Source organism: Scyliorhinus canicula, chromosome 1 (genome assembly GCF_902713615.1).
Source record: "Scyliorhinus canicula chromosome 1, sScyCan1.1, whole genome shotgun sequence".
Lineage (NCBI taxonomy): Eukaryota > Metazoa > Chordata > Chondrichthyes > Carcharhiniformes > Scyliorhinidae > Scyliorhinus > Scyliorhinus canicula.
In genome coordinates, this window is record NC_052146.1 from 64686621 (window position 1) to 64701981 (window position 15361).

The following is a 15361-nucleotide window of genomic DNA, read 5'->3' on the forward strand; positions in this document are numbered from 1 at the left end:
CTTGCGATGTATCTAATTTTATGAAGGTGCGTGCATTTGCCATCTCTCTGGTGATTTCCTCTCGTTTTGGAATGGGATACTGTTCCTTCATGATATTCTTGTTGAGATCCTTGGGGTCTATTCATATCCTCAGATCACCTGGCGGTTTCTTCACGTAAACCATCAAACTGACCCAGACAGTCGGCTTAGTGACTCTGGAAATTATTCTTCGCTGTTGGAGCCTCGCCTTTCTAATTCTAGTTTTAACCTTTCTCTTAGTGGAGTAGGAATTCTCCTGGGTGGATGAACTACAGGTTTTGCATCTGTCTTGAGTAAAACCTTGTATTTGAATGGGACCGTGTCCATGCCTTTGACGACATCTAGACATTGATCAAGGATACTTTGGATATCATCATGCAGTACAGGTTGAGACGAAGTTGCAGTGTAAATTCGCTGTATTAGCTGTAACTCCTTGCAGGCTTGTACATCTAAGAGTGTTGATTTATCTGACTTGACAATCTCAAATCTTAGTGTTGTCTCAATATCCTTGTTGGAACCTATCAAATAGCATGATTCAATTGATGAGATTGAATTACCATTGTAGTCTTTTAATCTGGAAGTATTTTAGTGGTTTGCTTAAACCTTGTGAGATCAAGCTTTGAAAGCAAATTAGCTGAAGCACCTGTGTCCAACTTGAAATTAATTGGGCAGTCGTTAACTTTTAACACTTTGTTCCATTCTGTGCCGGAATTAATGGAACCAATTAATTTGGTAGGTGATGTTACTTCAGAAGAGTTTTCATATTTTTCAATGATCCCTACAAAGAATGTATTTTCCAGAGAGTAACTATCTGAATCTGTTGAAACCTTCTGTTTTACATCTTCTTCCTTGAATTCAACACTGTGAACATTAATCTGACGTGAAACCGGTTGAGAAGATGATCTGCACTGTGCAGCATAATGATTTAATTTGCCACATTATGAGCATTTTTTTCCTTTGGCAGGGCATTTTTTCTGAAAGTGGGAGGTTCCACACCTGAACACGGCATGATGTTGACGTCATTACGCACGACGCTGCTTTGTGCATGTGCAGATCGGCTTTCATCCATCTCACACCTTTTGACAAAGTGCGCATGTGCAGGTTTAGAATGCACACGCGCAAGATTGCTGCCGTTCGAAACGGCTTCTTCTTCATCTGCGACACTGCTTTAACACACTCTACCATGTGGTGAACGTTCGCGCCCTTTTCATGGAGAAAATACTCTTGGTAGTGGTTTTTAGATTGTTGATGAACAATACACATTTCTAACTCAATTTTTAGAATTACATCCTTTTGCCTTAGTAATCTTTCTCTTAGATGTTCGTCATTAATGCCAAACACTATTTGGTCATGAATCACTGAATCATTAAGTGTATAAAAGTTACAGGATTGTCGTGGGCAGCACAGTGGCGCAGTGGGTTAGCCCTGTTACCTCACGATGCCGAGGTCTCAGGTTCAATCCCGGCCACTGTCCGTGTGGAGTTTGCACATTCTCCCCGTGTTTGCGTGGGTTTCACCCCACAACCCAAAGATGTGCAGGCTAGGTGGATTGGCCACACTAAATTGCCCCTTAATTGGGGAAACAAATGAATTGGGTACTGTTCTTGAAAATACATAAAAATGTGTCATTTGAAACATGGAAGTCTGGCAATATCTGGTCTGAGAGGATACTAAAAGGTTACTAGCAGCTGCAAAGGGCAGGATTATAAAATGCAGATTCTTTCTCACAAGCAGGCTTAGCAAACACACAGGATTCATGTAACAATGGCTCACACCTTCATTGAATGTAACTATCTGAGGAAGCATCTGGAAAAGCATGGATAAAAGGTTTCAATTGAATTAAGTGACGAATGTTTAAAACAGGCAGGTCTTTCAAGTCATAACCAAGTGAAATTTTAGCACACAGCTAAAAGCAAAGGTTTCACACCTTCATTGAAATTAACTCTCTTAGTAGACAGCTGGAAAGGATGGATATGTTCAGTCAAATTTGGTGTCAATTCTAAGTGTGAAATTCTACTAACATCAAGTCAATTAAAAGAAAATTGGAGACAACCTGTCTACAAGAAACACAATTTAAAGTCAAAATCAAAGGCAAAGTTATGAGCTGGGGACAATTGGAAAATTAAACTATTCGAAAGACAGAAATTAAAAGAAACACCGATTGAAACCAAAGCACCTTTGAACATCACAAAGGACAATGTAATCAGATCATCCCCAAAATGAATACTTAGTTGTATTAAAATGCTTAGATCAAAGATACTTTTTAACAATCAAAGTAAAATAAGTTCATTTACAATAAGGCTCTAAAAACTTAATAATTTGTAGAAAGAGAATATAAACCCAGGGAGCAGAAGCAGACCAGCAACAGGAGAGAAGGGGAGGAGAGCTCAGAGAGAGGAGAGAAGAATGTTTAGCTCTCACAGCTCGGTCATGGGAAAGACAAGACAAGCAGCCGAGTTTAAACAGCTATACAGCGAAGGAAGACTAGAATTTAAACAGGAGTCAGAGTCAGCTCAGAGATAGCCAGCTCTTATAGCTCAGTACATGGATCGACAAGACATAGCAACCGAGCTAACCAGTGAATACATCCCAAGAAGACCAGACTTTAAAGAAGATTGATTGTCAAGGTGGGCCTGAAGGTCCCTACAACCAACCAGCAGGATCCAGAAGCAAGATCTTTTTACCTTTCTGTAAAGAAAGTGTTTGCAGCTTATAAAAGAAAAAAATATAATAATAAAATAACTTACATAACCTGAAAAAGTGGTTTTTTCCTAAAGTCTACTTTACTTACTTAGCAATGCAGGACCCAGGACATCGATGCTACTAAGTGGTAAGTAGATAAAATCTTCGGTGAAGTTATGGGTTATACCGGGGGATAACTTGAAAATATAGTTTGTCCTGAATAGCACCCACCGAAGCCTGCATCGGAGTCAGGGAGTGAGAATCCCTGTTCACCATTTAAAATATCGACCCTTTTTGGTATAGGGGGAATTCTAAGAATAGTGGTGAGTTTTTAAAAACAGTACTCTAAATTTTTTTTTTAAAGTTACAAGATTGTCCTTAGATCAGTTACAAAGCTGTTAAACGATTTACCTTTGTTTTGTAATCTCTTCTTAAATTTGTACTGCTCAATTTGTACTCCCCGAACAGGCACCGGAAAGTGGCGACTAGGAGCTTTTCACAGTAACTTCATTGAAGCCCACTCGTGACAATAAGCGATTTTCATTTCATTTCAAACATTTAATTAGTTTGAATTTTACAGTGGCTATCAAATTTTTCAAGAATTACATCAAACTTTGTTTTTGCCTTGACCCACTGTGTACTGAAAAGAATTGTAGATCTCAATTGTATGTGGACCAGCCATAGTTAATAGCAGAGAAATTTTACAAGAAATTTTACAACATTAGATAACTCAGAAGCTTCTAGATAAATCTGACATTGCAGTTTGAACAAACGGCAGTTTATGTTTAAGTTACCGTTGATCCTTAGATGTCGAGGAGCTTGAGCTTTGTCCATCGAGCTGGGATTCTTCGAAGTTCTGCGATCGGAAGATGATGCTCCTCCAGTCGAATAGCTGCTAAGTTTTTACTTTTTTCTTATTTTACTAGATTATACTAGTCTGTTTCTGTAGCCAAAATCCTGGTACCATGTTATGTTTCAACTCCTGGTAGCATGTTATATTACTCTTTTGCTAATATAGCTCGTTAACTCCTGGCTTCTTATCCAGAATGGTCTGATGGTGTGATTCTGAATAAACCATGAGTCTTCAACTTAAAGCAAACTAATTTTGAGTAATGATTGATTGATCTCGGTGCAGGCTCGATGGGCCGAATGGCCTCCTTCTGCACTGTATGTTCTATTCCGATTAAACCTGGTTCTATTCTTCGTGAGTTCCTGGTACACCCGAAGCTCGCTTCCCTCCCAGGTACATCTCCTTGTCTGCCTCGCCCATCTCAATAACTTCTCCTTGGCGGCTCTTTCGCCTGCGGCTTCCTCATCAGCGCCCTGTGTGCTCGGTCGACCTCCAGGGGCCGGTAAAAGGCCTCCTCCCCCATCAACCTCTCAGGCACCTTGGTTACATACAAACCAGCATCCCCTCCCTCAATACCTTCAGGCATCCCACGATTCTTAAGTTCTGCCTCCGGGATTGATTCTGCAGGTCCTCCACCGTCTCCCTTAACCGCTTCTGAGTCTCCCGCTTCACACCTACTTTGGCCGCCAATGAGGCAAGCTGCTCCTCGTGCTCCCCCTCCGCCTTCTCCACAGTCCGAATAGACTGGCCCTGGGACACCAGCCTTTTCTCCACATGGTCAATTCCCGCTTTCAACGGCTCTACCGCCTTGGCTAGATCCTCCTGGACCTCCCTCCTCTGCTGGCTAAACTTTTCATTTAAAAAGTTCACCAATTGGTCCGTCAACGATTGGGCAGGCAGGGCAAACCCTTTACCCTCCGCCATCTTGACCTGTGTCACACGAAGATTCTCTTGCTACAACTGCTCCCTTCTACCCAACCCACTTTTGGTCCATGGATCCATCCACCAGCCTCACCAGTGGAGTCAAACCTTTCTCCAATCAGCCCTAAACCTTTTCTCCACAAAACATCCACCCTACAAACGGGGAAAAGGTACGAAAAAACAGCCTCGAGTGGGAACCACCAAAATTGCAACCACTCACAGCCTGGCTACCACCGGAAGTCGGTATTTCCCTCTTGCATATACAGGGAAAGTCTTGACAGGTCTTCTCCTGTATTGTGTAATTCTTGTGGCTGAAGAAATCCTACCAGACACAGTAAGGCTTTAGCCCTTCCAAATAAATCACTGGCACAGTCTTAATTGTCAAACAATTCCAAGAAAAATGTTGAGAGCCTCAACAGGAAGTGTTCATTGCATTTATCCACCTATTTGATTTACTTGACTCAATTGTGAGGCTCAGCCAATTGTACTCCAAAGATTTGGATGTTGATCATCATCAGAATCCTGCAACTGCTTCACGATGATATGATTGCAAATGTCTTCAGTGGGAAATCTGAAACAGACCACTTGAAAATCTGGACCAGTGTCAAGTAAGACTGTTGGATAGCCCCATATTATTATATAATCTAAGAGCGGTATGGTGCCACAGTGATGAGCACCAGGTTTGAACCCGGCACCGGGTCACTGACCATGTTGAGTTTGCACATTCTCCCCGTGTTTGCATGGGTCTCATCCTACAACCCAAAAAAAGATGTGCAGGGTAAATTTGTCATGCTAAATTGCCCCTTAATTGGAAAAAAAAATTGGGTACTCTAAATTTAAAAATAATAAATAAATTTTAAAATAATAAATACATTAAAAAATAATAAATACATTTAAAAAAATATATTATATAATTTGGCTGACAGTGGTCATTCACCGCGTCAACAATGAAATACCCTCTGATGTCAGTATTAAATGTGGCCTAAATGGAAAACTCTTAAACTTCAGTAATCTCCATGCCGAAACAGGGGAACTGAGGGATTGCAGGACACATGTGAGAGAGAGAATCTGTGAGAGAATCTGTGTGTGTACATGAGAGAGTGTGTGTGGGAGAGAAGGATTGTGTGTGTGTGAGAATGTGTTTGTGAGAGTGTCTGTGAGGGTGAGAGAATGTGTGAGTGTGTAAGAGAGTGTGTCTGAGAGAGCAAGAGTGTGTATGAGAATAAGAGTATGTGTGAGTGTCTGACAGAAAGAATGTGAGAGTGAAAGAATATGTGAGAGTGTGAGAGATAGAGTATATGTCACCGGCGGAGGGTGGGGCTGGTTTAGCACAGTGGGCTAAACAGCTGGCTTGTAATGCAGAACAAGGCTAGCAGCGCGGGTTCAATTCCCGTACCGACCTCCCCGAACAGGCGCCAGAATATGGCGACGAGGGGCTTTTGAAATAAAATGAAATGAAAATTGTTTATTGTCACGAGTAGGCTTCAATGAAGTCACTGTGAAAAGCCCCTAGTCGCCACATTCCGGCACTTTTCCGGGGAGGCTGGTACGGGAATTGAACCATGCTGCTGGCCTGCTTGGTCTGCTTTAAAAGCCAGTAATTTAGCCTTGTGAACTAAACCAGCCCCTCACTTTTCACAGTTACTTTTCACAGTAACTTCATTGAATCCTACTTCTGACAACAAGCGATTATTATTATATTATTCTTATATGTGAGAGAGGGTGTGAGAGAGTAAGAGAGATTGTGTGTGAGTGAGGGAGAGAGAGTGTACATATGTTTGTGGGAGAGTGTGTCTGTGTGTGAAAGTGTCACTGAGAATATGTGAGAGAATAAGTGTGTGTGAGAGAGAGTGAGAGTGTGCTTGAGAGAGTGATGGAAGGTGCGATTTTTCCCCAAAATTTCCAAGTTGATTTGTGGCGGGTTTTTCAGGGAGTTTCCCACCGGCCCGGCTGGCGAGTTCCCCTCCACTAGTCAATAACACTTAGTCACTTTCTTAAGCCCTGGGGGGTTTCTCACCGGTGTTGCCCACATTTAGAATTTTTTTTAGCACTGGGGAGTTGATGCATTATCAATTACGACGAGAAGAGAGTAGAGTGTAATCGAGGCTTTATTACACAGAGATGTGTAGCCTCCTTCAGCTGCTGCTGAAATGGCTGCAACTCGGAGAGCACACACATTTATACTCTGCCTACTGGGCGGAGCCAGTAGGCAGGGATCTACCCCCCCGTACCTGTAGTACAGGAACCTTACCGTATTACATCTTGTATGTGATATACACAACAGTGGTGACTACCACATTCACCCCCTGTTAAAAAAGAGTCCAGCGGGGGTGGTGGGAAACTATTTACATATATTTCAACTTTAACATTTTGGGGAAAGTTTACAAATTCAGACGATCAGGTGCCTTGATCCTCCTTTGTGAGCGCCACAGTCCCGATGGCGATGCAGGTGTCGGCTCGGTCGCCGGTGACTCCGGGAGCGTGTAGACCTCATCTTCATCCCCGGGTGGGACCAAGGGGAGGGCGGATTGTCCTGGAGCAGGGGCTGTGGTGAGGTGCGCTGGGGGGAGGAAGGGTGGCGCCGGGGCACGAGGTGTGGGGGGGGGAACCTGCTGGTGCCAGGTCCCTGAGGGAGACTGTGTCTTGGCGGCCGTCGGGGTACGCCACGTACTGCGGGTTTGCATGGAATAGCTGTACCCTCTCGACCAATGGGTCCGCCTTGTGGAGCCGCACGTGCTTGCGGAGGAGAAGGGGTCCTGGAGCTGCCAGTCAAGGTGGGAGCGAAACCCTGGAGGTGGACTTCCTGGGGAAGGCAAGGAGACATTCATGGGAGGTGGCATGAGTCGCAGTGCAAAGTAGCGATCGGATGGAGTGAAGGGCGTCGGGGAAGACCTCCTGCCAGCGGGAGACCGGAAGATTGTTGGACCATAGGGTCAGCTGGACGGCCTTCCAGACCGTCCCATTCTCCCACTCTACCTGCCCGTTTCCCTGGGGATTGTAGCTGGTCGTCCTGCTCGAGGCAATTCCCTTGCTGAGCAGGTACTGACGCAGCTCATCACTCATAAAGGAGGATCCCCGGTCGCTGTGGATGTAGACAGGGAATCCAAACAGGGCGAAGATGGTGTTAAGTGCTTTGATGACTGTGGCAGACGTCATATCGAGGCATGGGATGGCGAAGGGGAATCGGTCGATCACATTAAGGAAGTAAGTGTTTCAGTCGGTGGAGGGGAGGGGCCCTTTGAAATCCATGCTGAGGCGTTCAAAGGGGCGGGAGGCCTTCACCAGGTGCGCTCAGTCTGGCCGATAGAAGTGTGGTTTGCACTCCGCGCAGACCTGGCAGTCTCTGGTGATAGCCCTGACCTCCTCAATGGAGTAGGGCAGATTGCGGGCCTTTATGAAGTGAAAGAACCGGGTTACCCCTGGGTGACAGCGTCGTATAGGGTGCGGAGTCGGTCCACTTGTGCGCTGGCACATGTACCATGTGATAGGGCATCGGGGGGCGATATAGAGCTTACAGGGGCAATACAAAATCTCGTAATTATAGGTGGAGAACTCGATTCTCCACCGCAAGATTTTATCATTTTTGATCTTGCCCCGCTGTGTGTTATTGAACATGAAGGCAACTGATCGTTGATCAGTGAGGAGAGTGAATCTCCTGCCGGCCAGGTAATGCCTCCAATGCTTCTACGGTGGCTTGGGCCTCCTTCTCGATGGAGGAGTGCCAGATTTCGGAGGCATGGAGGGTGCGTGAAAAGAATGCCATGGGCCTGCCTGCCTGGTTGAGGGTGGCGGCCAGAGCGACGTCTGATGCATCGTTCTCGACTTGGAAGGGGAGCGTCTCGTCAACCGCGTGCATCGCGGCCTTGGCGATGTCGGCCTTGATACGGTTGGAGGCCTGGTGAGCCTCGGCCGTCAGTGGGAAAACGGTGGAGTGAGTGAGTGGGTGGGCCTTGTCCGCATAGTTAGGGACCCACTAGGCATAGTACGAGAAGACCCCAAGACATCGTTTGAGGGCCTTGGGGCAGTGGGGGAGGGGGAGTTCCATGAGGGGGTGCATGCGATCGGGGTCGGGCCCTAGAACTCCATTTTGCACCACATAGCTGAGGATGGCTAAGTGGTTGGTGCTGAACAGGCACTTCTCCTTGTTGTATGTAAGGTTGAGGAGTTTGGCGGTGTGGAGGAATTTGGAAAGGTTAGCGTCGTGGTCCTGCTGGTCGTGGCCGCAGATGGTGACGTTATCCAGGTACGGGAAAGTGGCCCGCAGTCCATACCGGTCAACCATTCGGTACATCTCCCGTTGTAAGACCGAGATTCTGTTCGTGACGCCTAAGGGAACACTAAGGAAGTGGTAAAGGTGGCCATGTGCTTCAAACGCAGTGTTCGGTCGGTCCGCCTTGCGAATGGGGAGCTGGTGTTAGGCAGATTACAGGTCCATTGCCGAGAAGACCCGGTACTGTGCAATCTGATTGACCATACCAGATATGCGTGGGAGGGGGTACGTGTCAAGCTGCATGTACCGATTGATGGTCTGACTGTAGTCAACGACCATCCTGTTTTTCTCCCTAGTTTTCGCAACTCCACTTGCTCTCCAGGGACTGTTGCTGGCCTCGATGACGCCTTCCCGCAGCAGCCGCTGGACCTCAGACCTGATGAAGGTCCTGTCCTGGGCACTGTACCATCTGCTCCTGATGGCAACGGGTTTGCAATCCAGGGTGAGGTTTGCAAACAGAGAAGGCGCGTCGACCTTAAGGGTCATCAGACTGCATACAGTAAGGGGTGGTAGGGGCCTGCCGAATTTCAAGGTGAGACTTTGGAGGTTGCACTGGAAGTCCAGGCCGAGTAGCAAGGCAGCGCAGAGGTTGGGGAGGACGTAGAGCCGGAATTCGCTGAACTCTACGTCCTGGATGGTGAGGGTGGCGGTGCAGTACCCCCGGATCTCCATGGAGTGGGATCCGGAGGCCAGGGAGATTCTCTGGTTAATGGGGTGTACCGCGAGGGAGCAGCACCTTACTGCATCGGTGTGGATGAAGCTCTCTGTGCACCCGGAGTCAAGAAGGCATGATGTCTTGTGCCCATTGACCTTTACCATCGTCGACGCGGTTGCAAGGTTGTGCGGCTGGGACTGGTCAATCGTGATGGAGGCGAGCTGTAGCTGGTGTTGGAAGGACCCTGACTAGTCGGCGGCGGTTGCAATCAATGAACGGCTCGATGAGGTGCCAGACGAGCAGGGGCCCTGAGGCGGGGTAGATGGCGGCGCCAATGGGGCGCACGTGGTGGGCGGCGTTAAAGGTGGCGGCGCCCAGGGGCCGCACGAGGCCTGATGGGAGGAAGATGGCGGCGCCCACGGGCCGCACATGTCCTGAGGCAAGCAAGATGGCGGCGCCCACAGGCTGGACGTGTTCTGAGGCGAGGAAGATGGCGGCGCCCAATGGCCACACGTGGGTTGTGGGGGCGAAAATGGCCCCACCCATGGGTCGCACATGTGGGGTGCAGGAACAATGGGCCTGGTTACCACGGCGATCGAGCGGGCCTCGCACACAGCAGCGAAATGTCCTTTCTTCCCGCGGGCCTTGCAGATTGCGCTCCGCGCCGGGCAGCACTGTTGTGGGTACTTTGTCTGTCCGCAGAAGTAGCACTTGTGTCCCCCAGGGTTGGCTGGCTGCCCCGCGGTGCAGGCTTGGGTTTGGCTGGGGGCAGTCGCTAGTGGGGTGAACGATGGGGTGCTCGCTGGTGGGGTCCACGATGTTCAGGAGGGGGTGCTGTGGGGTCGGGGGCGTACGCTTGTCCATTACGGGAGGCGACCGTCAGTGATATTGCGAGTTTCTTGGTTGCCGCGAGGTCAAGGGTAGCCCCTTCTAAGAGGCGCTGGCGGATTTATGCCGACCCTATGCCCGTAACGAAAGCGTCCCTGATTAGGAGTTCGGAATGTTCAACGTCCGAAACGGCCTGGAAATCGCAGTCCCTCGCCAGGGCGTGCAGGGCACGCCAGAAATCTTCCACAGACTCACCTTGGAGTTGATGCCGCATGGACAGGAGGTGCCTGGCGTAGAGTTTGTTGGTCTGCTGAGTGTAGTTCTCTTTCAGATCGCCATGGCCTCAGCGTAGGTGGGCACGTCCCGGATGAGGGGAAAGATATCGGAGCTCAGCCGTGTATACAGAATCTGGAGTTTCTGTGCCTCTGTTGGTGGCTCTGTCGCAGATCCGATGTAGGCTTCAAAGCAAGCTAGCCAATGGGCGAAGGCCGACGTGGCGTTGTCTGCTTGAGGGTGCAGCTGCAGGTGATCTGGCTTGATGCGGAGATGCATCGTTGTAAAATCTCTGCTTAATAAATTGATGCACTATCAATTACGACGAGACGAAAGTAAAGTGTAATCGAGGCTTCATTAAGCAGAGATGTGTAGCCTCCTATAGCTGCTGCCGAAATGGCTGCAGCTCGGTGAGTACACACATTTATACTTCGCCTACTGGTCGGAACCAGCAGGCAGGGATCTACCCCCGTACCTGTAGTACAGGAGCCTTACAGTATTACATCTCGTATGTGATATATTCAACAGTGGTGACTACCACAGGTGAGTAATATTGGATGGCTTGATTTATTACAATAACACTTGTAGCTAAAGTTCTAAACGATTTATTAACATTAACTGTGGGTAAACTATATACAGGACAACAGATGAACAACAGCAAAATCATGCACATGCAAGCTCTCTCTTTTACTTCCTTCGGCCAGTGTGTGGTCAGCTGACTTTACATTCACTTGTATACTAGTGAGACTCCTCGTGGTCAGTCGGTGAATTACAACACTACCATGATATATATCACTCCATACCTTTCCTTTGAAAGAATAAATGAATAAATTATCATCAGTATATTTACATATGATATCATGAGCCGATCAGTCTAGCAATATATTTTTTTTAATTTTTTAACTGGTTAAACAAATATACATATATAGATACATAGATGCACAAGAACAGCAAGCATGGTATGTATAAATAGTCCAAATCTACAAATTGAGTCGATCAGCTTTTCTTTTGACGCTGGTTGATTTCCTCAAAGCTTGACCTTGCTGCTCAGAACTTGTAGATTCAATGTTCGCCATGACATTGTTATGCTCAAGAACTGCTGAAGTATCTGATGTTGCAGTTGACATTGATTCTGATGTAGGTTTGTCATTCATCATGTTGTTGTGAAAGTCTTCCGTGGTTTTCATGAGCAGGCGACGCTTTCCTCTTAAAGCCAACCCATTCTCTGTCTGTACATTGTAGGAATGAGGTGCTACTTCTTCAAGTACAATGACTTTTCTCGACCAATTGCCTGAATCTTTTATTCTCACAATGTCATCACTACTCAGAGGTGATAAAGTTCTAGACCAGGGGTGGGCAAACTTTTCCGTGCAAGGGCCACATTCAGAAATTCACAATTTTAAAGGGCCGCATAGTATATTAAGTAAAATAATTACTTCACCCGGTTATGATTCTGGGCGCCTCATATAGGACATAGAACAGTACAGCACAGAACAGGCCCTTCGGCCCTCGACATTGTGCTGAGCAATGATCACCCTACTCAAGTCAACGTATCCACCCTATACCAGTAAGTAACCCAACAGCCGCCCCCATTAACCTTAAAAAAAATTAAAATTAAAATTAAAAAAACATTTTTTTTTTTTTTTTTAATGACTTGGTGGGCCGCATAAAGACCTTTGGCGGGCCGCATGCGGCCCGCGGGCCGTAGTTTGCCCACCCCTGTTCTAGACACTATCATATAAATGTTTTTGTTTCTCTTTAATGTTTTGCATCTCCTGCAGTACCACTGCATTCTCCTCCTTCTTTGCCAAGTATGCAACCTTCTATTCATGAGTAACTCTGCTGGCGATCTACAATGTAACGATGGTGACGCTCTGTAAATCAATAGTGTGAGATATGGATCAGATTGGCTGTCCACATTACAATGAAAGCTGAGACTCTGGTAGTTTCTATGACTCCATGCTGTTAATACTGCAGTCTGTAAAAACTTCAAATCTCTGTGGCAGGCTGATAGTTTATCTTTTTGAAATGAAAATCGCTTATTGTCACAAGTAGGCTTCAAATTAAGTTACTGTGAAAAGCCCCTAGTCACCACATTCTGGCACCTGTTTGGCATACATGTTTCTCAGTGTTCAATACCATGCAGCTCTGGTTCCATTTAATATTCTTGTTGGATGGCCTTATTTATTACAAGGATGCGTGTAGCTAAAGTTATAAATGATTTATTAACATTAACTGGGGGTAAACTATATACAAGGCAGCAGATGAACAACAGCAAAATCATGCACATGCAAGCTCTCTCTTTTCTTCCTCCAACCAGTGTCTGGTCAGCTGACTTTACATTCTCTTATATACTGGTGAGACTCCTATTGGTCAGTCGGTGAATTGCAACACAACCATGGGAGCTGAACTCAGAGGCCGGGCCGCCATTTTAAAAGGGCGCCCCGATCTTTAAGTGAGCTTGTGGGTCCACCCCCCCCCCCCCCCCCCCCCCCGGTCCCCCACCCATGGGCAATGTTACCCCCACACACATGGACTCTACCCCACACCCTCCAAGTGACGACACCCCACTATGGGGTCCCTCGGGTTCCCCCCTCTTCAGTCTCCCCAAGCCCCCTTACACCACCCCCTCCCTTCTAGGACCCCCTACCCATCATACCCCCAACCTCCCGGAGGCCCTGCACTCCCTTACCCTTCAAACCCCCCTCCACCCTCACTTCATGGATGTGACCCCACCCGCTCCCTGACCCTTGACAGTGCCAGCTCGGCAATGCCAAGATGGCCACATTGCAGGGGGCGGGCCAGAGAGCCAACCTTCACTTTCCCTGACCACCCAGGGGTCTCTGATGGCTCGGGATGCTGTTCCGCCTGGTCCACGTTTGTATGGATCAGCACTGATCGGCGACCGGCTGCAGCCTCCACGGGGAGGCCGAAGAATTGAGGGAGGCTGGTGGATCATGAAGATAGGTCGTAAGTAGGATTAAGACCTATTTCTGTGAGCATCATTCGGTCCCAAGGTTCTGACTCCGACGTCTCGCGGAATCTCGCGAGGCGCGGAGCCTATCGGGAGTTCCCTGGAGGGCTTTCCCAAGATTCTCTGGCTGTGTTGCACTCTCACTTGAGTGCAACACGGCAGGAGAATCACGCCCTGCGTGTCTGAGAGAGTGTGTGTGAGTGAGAATGTCTGAGAAAATGCGTGTCTGTGTGAGTGGGTGTGTATGAAAGAGAGAGCGTGTGTCTATGTGACAGAAAGAATATGAGAATGTCTGAGAGAGCACGTGAGAAAGAAAGCATGTGTAAGAGAGAGTATGTGTGAGAGAGGGATTGTGTGTGAGTGAGAGAGGGAAAGAGAGTGTGCGCATGTGTTTTTGTGTGGGAGAGTGTGTCTGGATGTGAGAGTGTCATGAGTATATGTGAGAGACTGAGTGTGTGTGTGAGAGATTGTGTGTCTGAGAGAGCGTGTGTGAGTGAGTGAGAGTGTCTCTGAGAGAGAGTGGCCAGGCTTCTCCCATCCCGCAGCCAAGTTCTGACGCCAGTGTCAAAAGCGGCACGAGCGACTCCAGCGTCAAAGGGCCTCCAGGCCCAGGCATTCACTCCTTCCTAGGGAGCTAGCTAGTACGGTGCCGAAGTGCTGTCCACTGGTCCGGCGCTCGAAAGCGGTGCGCCGCGGCGCGTTGGTTGCCGTCTCCGCGCCGGCCCCTGGACAATATGGCGGAGCCCTGCAGGTGCTTAGCGCAGAGGAACATAAGCCCTCCACGGAATTAGCCCGCCCGCTGATCAGTAGGCCACGATCACGGGCCTGGTCACCCTAGGGGAGGCCCCCCCGGAGTCGGATCCCCCCCCCCCCCCCCCCCCCCCCCGACCAGGACGGCCCCTGCAGCCAGAACTCCAAGGTCCCACCCAGTAGGACCATACGTAACCAACGCAACCGGGACACAGCCGAACGTGGTGGCCACTCAGCCCGTCGAGACGTGGAGAATCGCCGGGAAGCCGCTTTCAACGGCCCCCGACCGGTGCAGCGGTAACCCCGCGGACTTGATTGGCGCTGATTCTCCGGTTGCCAGAGAATCGGTGGCCCGACGTCAGAGCAGCGTGGTGCGATTCTCGCACTCGTGGGATCAGAGAATCCCGGCCAGTATCTGTGTGGGGGGGTGAGAATATGTCAGAAAGTGAGTGTCGATGTGAAAGAGTGTGTGTCTGTCAGACAGAAAGAATGTGAGAGAGTGTCTGAGAGAGAGCGTGCGAGAGTGAGAGAGAGCATGCGTTAGAGAGAGGAAGCATGTGTATGAAAGAGGGTGTGAAAGAGGGATTGTGTGTGAGTGAGAGAGGGAGAGTGCATGTATTTGTGTGTGGGAGTGTTTGTCTGGGTTACTCCCAATCTGAGGATTCTCATCACTCTCACCCCCCACACACCAACTCTCACAGAGGGGTGAGTGAGTGAGCACCCTGAAACTGTGAGTGAGCCGGACACACACACACTCACCATCTCACACCCGACTGGTCATCTTATTCATTAGTTATTAAATGATCTATTTTTGACCAGCAAGTTATTTCTTTTGTTTATACCTCAAGTTTTTGGGGTAAATTTGTGTTTAATTTTGTGCCAAACGAGACTTTCAGTGGCGGCCATGGAGTGAATGGTCGCACATTTGGTAGCTCCCGCTCAAGGTGGATATTTTTTTTACCTTTCCCCGTTCGTAGATTGGAAGCTTGGATGGAAAAAGATGCAGTAGTGATAGAAGAAAGTGCGACTCCACTGGTGGGACTGGTGGATGGATCTACGGACCAGAAGTGGGTCAAGAAGAAGGGAGTTGGTGCGCCACAGGTCAAGATGACGGAGGGTAGTGTTGTTGTGCTTTCTTTT